Genomic DNA, 5590 nt, shown 5'->3' with positions numbered 1-5590 from the left:
CCTGCCTCTGCCTCCCAAGTGCTGGAATTAAAGGCGTGTGCCACCATGCCCGGCCGATTTTTATTTTTATTTATTTTATTTAATTAATTAATTTATTTATTTTTTGAGACAGTGTTGCTATGTAGCCTCAGCTAGTCTGGTATTCACTATGTATCCTAGGCTGGCCTCAAATTTTGGGCAATCCCCTGCCTCAGCCTTCCCAGTGATAAGATTACAGGTGCAAGACACTACAACCAGATGCATTTAGTTTTTTTGAAACTATTAAATTCCTCATTGAGGAAAAAGAGACACATTTATATAAAGGATAGACAGGATTTGGAAATCAGTTGGACATATTCATGGAGGATGAGAGTGAGAAAAGTTTACATTGCTTTCTTTACTTCTCTCCCTCTCTAATTTAATTTAATTTAAGACAGGTCTCAACAGGTAGCTCAGACTGGGCTGCAACTTGAAATCCCCTGGCCTCAGCATCCCAAGTCTAGGGTTACACACAAGTACAGAAATTCACAGCCTGTCCCTTTCCTTTTCTGTCTCTCCCTTCCTCACTTCCCTCTCAGTGCCAGGAATAGAATCCAGGGCGTCACACTTCACACTCCAACTCCCCACAAGTCTGCTCGGCCTGATAAGAAATGAAGGGGAGGAGGGCGGTGTCACGTAAGAGGATATAATCACCCCTTTCTTTTCCTCATATCTAAGCATGGCTTCTCTGCCAACACTGTCATCATGGTGCTACAAGTCATGATCATGGCAGTCTCTCTCCTCCTCAACAGCGGGAATGCCAACTTAGCTCACACTGGGCCATCCATCACAAGCTCATGCAGAAGAGCCAGTCCTCGCTTTAGCTGACGCCCCACTGTGTGGCTGAGCCTATGAGAGAATGAGCTGCTTGTCCTGTAAACTCATATCATACCCGAGACTCTGTGCTGAGTGCCTCATGTGTGCAGTAACCTATATCCTACCATCTTCATTAAGTGTGGTCTTCTTTTGTTTTGTTTCTTTCCAAGATAGGATTTCTCTATGTATCCCCCACCCACCCCCACGTCCTGAAACTCATTCTATAGACAAGGTTGACCTTGAACTTGGAAACCTACTTGCCTCTGCCTCCCAAGGCATGGACGCTACCACCCAGTTTTCATTATGTCTTTGTGAGGGGCAATTATCAGTGAAGCCACTGAACAAATAAAAAGTTCAAGACCAGCTTGGCCTGCATAGTGAGTTTCAGGACTACCAAAGCTCCATAGAAAAACCCTGTCTTAAATTCAAAAGCAAAAGCAAACATGAAAACACACAAAAGAAAGAGAGAGAGAGAGAGAGAGACAAACCACACACTCCTGGGCAAATCAGAAGGCAGGAGCCAAGCCAGAAGCAGAGATTCTCCACACCCTCTGCCTTAGTTCCTGCCTTCCAGCCCTGCCCTGTTTGGGTTCCTGACTTGACTTCCCTCAAAGGTGGACTGAGGTGGAGACATACAAGCCAAATTAACCCTTTATTCCTCAAGTGGCTGTCGATCATGGTTTTTATCACAGCAATGGGAAGCAAACTAAGACACAGCACAGGACCTGTGGGTTGAAGATTTCAAAGGCTTTCAATCCTATTTGACAGATAAGGAGCGAAAAAACTCAAAGGGGGTTTTTCTCCCCTCTTCCTCTGTGTGTGTGTGTGTTTGGGGGGGGGGGTCCTCACCAATACTAAGCAAAAAACCCTCCAATGTCCAGTATCCATACATCCCAGAAACACTCACACACACCCTCTAAAATCATTACATGTCTGTGTGATGCATGTACATGAATATGCAGTTGTGCATGCCCACGACTTTATGTGTCTTTCTCTATTGCTCTCCACATTATTGCCTTGAGACAGGATCTGTCACTGAACTGGAAGGTAGCCTTGGCCCCAGGTTGGCTAACAGACTTTGAGGATCCATTTGTCTCCACTGCTCAGTGTTGCTATGATGCCATTCCCATAAGCCTGAAGCACTGGGTCTTTGACATAGTGTGCCCACATCAACAGAACACATTCACTCAGGGCTCCACTTATTCTTTACACATTCATTCAAGGCTCCCTCCATTCCTCATGGCATCCCTGTGAACCAAGAATTTGAGAGGCTGAGGCAGAAAATCTGAGTCTGAGTCTGAGGCAAGTCTGAGTCTAGGCTGGGCTGGGCTGCATACTGATATCCTAGCTCAAATAAACAAGACAGCAACATCAACAAAATACCAAACCAAACCAAACCCACCAACATGCATAGCCACAAAAAAAAAAAAAAAAAAGAAAAGAAAAGAAAAGAAAAGAAAGAAAAGAAAAGAAAGAAAGCCAGGCAGTGGTGGCGCATGCCTTTAATCCCAGCACTCGGGAGGCAGAGGCAGGCGGATTTCTGAGTTCGAGGCCAGCTTGGTCTACAGAGTGAGTTCCAGGACAGCCAGGACTACACAGAGAAACCCTGTCTCGAAAAACAACAACAACAACAACAACAACAAAAAGACTATGGAGACAGGAGAATGGAAAGTTTTAGGCTACATAGGGAGACCCTAAAATAGAATTAAAGCAGAGAATGAGCAGAATCCAGATCACAGGGTCTTGTAGTCTATCAGGTGACTAGTGTTTTAAAGTTCAGAGGAGTTAATTTCCATGCCCGAGGTCACCCAGCTCAGATGTTACAAAGTTTGTAGGTCATAGAAAACCTAGAATGGTGCTGATGACTTGCTGAAATACATGCACTTCATTTTACCCTGAGGAAGCTGGAGTTAAGAGAGGTCAAACGACTTGCTCAAGGTCACACAGCAAGTCAGGGGGAAATCTGGATTTTGTAGAGGCTTCCTTCTGACCCCAAAGCAAAGGTCTGTATGTTCAGCAGACTTCTAGCCTTTATTCTGCCTAACTTCATTTATTCATCATTGTTTGTTTGTTTTGTTTTGTTTTTTTCAAGTCAGGGTTTCTCTGTGTAGCCTTGATTGCCCTAGAACTCACTCAGTAGGCCAGGCCGGCCTCAAATTTAGAGATCCACTTGCTTCTGCCTCCCAAATCCTGGGATTAAAGGCGTGCACCACCACCCAGCTCATTGCTTGCACACACACACACACACACCCTAAGAAATCAAGTGTTATGAAGCACCCAGAATATACAAATTAGGAAGACACAGTCCTTGTCCCCCAGGGCATCAGACACAGACAGGTAGGCAAATGTGAGCACTGAGGGGCCTGAGAAAGATGCTAGGCAGTTTAAAACAGAAAAGCTCTGTCAGAGGCAATGGAAGAAGGTGTCACTAGAAAGCTGGTCACCTGGTGCAGAGAAAGAAAACGTTAGAGCTGATTGTATAGCTCGGTGGCAGAGTGACCACCTGGACCACCTGAATGATGTCATCCACAAGCTTTGGCCCGAGCTGCACTGTCTGGGGAGGCGGGGCAGCCTTGCTATCTGTCTCTGCTATGGGAGGAAGTACATCAAGGAGGTGAGCTTTGAATGTCTGTAGCCCGTCCCAACTTTCAAGCTGTTCCCTTTCTTTTTCAGTTGAAAGTGTGATTTCTTAAACTTCTTGTTCTGGCTGTCTACCACGTACCCTTAATGATGGTCTCTTATCCCTCTGGAACCATAAGCCAAGATAAAAATCCTTTCTTCTATAAGGTACTCTTGGTCATATAGTATTTTATCACAGCAACAGAAAGTAGCTGATACACTTGACCTGCATCACCATTCCAGCCCCAGTCCTGCCAGGGTAAAGATGGAAGCTCAGGGACTGGAGAGATGACACAGTGGTTAAGAGCACTGGATGTTCTTCCAAAGGACCTGAGTTCAATTCCTAGCATCCACCTGGTAGCTCACAGCTGTTTGTAACTCCAGTTCCAGGGCATCTGAAATCCCTTCTGGCTTTTATGAGCATCTATGTGGTCATTACATGCTTCTGGTGCACAGACATATGTGCAAGCAAGCAAGCACCCATACATAAAATAAAATGGTTTTTAAAAGGGGCTTGGGGCTGGTGAGATGGCTCAGCAGGTAAGAGCACCCAACTGCTCTTCCAAAGGTGCAGAGTTCAAATCCCAGCAACCACATGGTGGCTCACAACCATCCTTAACGAGATCTGACTCCCTCTTCTGGAGTGTCTGAAGACAGCTACAGTGTACTTACATAAAATAAATAAATAAATGTTTTTAAAAAAGGAGGGGGGCTTGAGAGGCTGGTGAGATGGCTCAGTGGTTAAGAGCATCAACTGCTCTTCTGAAGGTCCTGAGTTCAAATCCTTCCAACCACATGGTAGCTCACAATAATCTGTAACAAGATCTGACTCCCTCTTCTGAAGTACCTGAGAACAACTACAGTGTACTTACATATAATAAATAAATAAATCTTTAAAAAAAAAAGGCTTGAGAGATGGTCTATTGGTTAACAGCACTGACTGCTCTCCCAGAGGTCCTAAGCTCAATTCCTAGCAACCACATGGTGGTTCAAAACCATCTGTAACGGGATCTGATTCCATCTTCTGGGTGTGTGTGAAGACAGATCACTCATATACATAAAAACAAACAAACAAACAAACAAACATTCAGCCATAGATGCTCGAAGAGTAAGTGAGAGAGGTCATCAGGCAAAGAGAGACAAACCTTGCACCCCCAGACCAGAGTGCAGACTGCATTCTGATGTAGAGGGGTTAGGGGCGTTGGGGGGAGCAACTCTTGAAGAGTTCGAGCTGCAACTTCCTGGGTCTGGATCTTGACAGTCTTTCTGATAGTTGTGACCAGATCCCAGGTCTGTACACACCTGTAATCCCAGCCCTGGACAGCCAGGGGCCAGGCAAGGTGGAGCAAGAGCTGAAGGACATCCTAGTCAACAGAGTGTGTCTGAAGCCAGCCTAGGCAGGTGAGATCCAGTCTCAAAACCAAGGCAGCTGTAATCCAGGTACACTGGCAAGGGCCTGGAAGCCTAGCTTCCAGCAGGCTGAAGTGGTAGGTTTGCAAATTCAAGGCCTGTCTGGATAGACAGCAATACCAGTCCTGTCTCAAAATATCCAAAATCCATTGGGAACTGGGAGTGTAGTGGAGTTGAGTATGGCTCTACCCATGACTTGAGTTCAATCCAAGTACTACCACCCTCAAAAAAGAACCCTTAGCTTGAGCCTGGAACCGTTAGTCACCTACCTACCTTCAATCCTATCACGGTTTTTTTCTTCGCTCACACCCCGGGAACTTTTTTTTCTTTTTGCAAATCATCTTGCTCAACCCTTATCAGACTTGCTAAGGAGAACATTTGGCTTCCTTTCTTTCTGTCCATAGCCACCTCTCACCATGATGATGGGGGCTGTGGTAAGGCTCGGCATAAAACCATGTAGAGAATGAAGGGACTGAAGCTATATATAGATAGGGTGACTAGAAGAGATGCATCGGGGCTTATCAATTCAGACTGTGTTACTCTTACAGAGGGCCCGAACTCAGCTCCCATTGTCTATGCCAGGCTGTGCATAGCTACCTGCCAATGCCCTGCTCTGGTCTCTACTTGTGTGCACAAATCCCTGCTCCCCAGATAATTAAGAATAAAATCTTTGCCAGGCGTGGTGGTGCACTCCTTTAATCCCAGCACTTGGGAGGCAGAGGCAGGC

The sequence above is a fragment of the Mus pahari genome, chromosome 1 (genome assembly GCF_900095145.1).
Source record: "Mus pahari chromosome 1, PAHARI_EIJ_v1.1, whole genome shotgun sequence".
Classification (NCBI taxonomy): domain Eukaryota; kingdom Metazoa; phylum Chordata; class Mammalia; order Rodentia; family Muridae; genus Mus; species Mus pahari.
The sequence above is the reverse complement of the archived record's forward strand: the minus strand, read 5'-3'. Positions refer to the sequence as shown.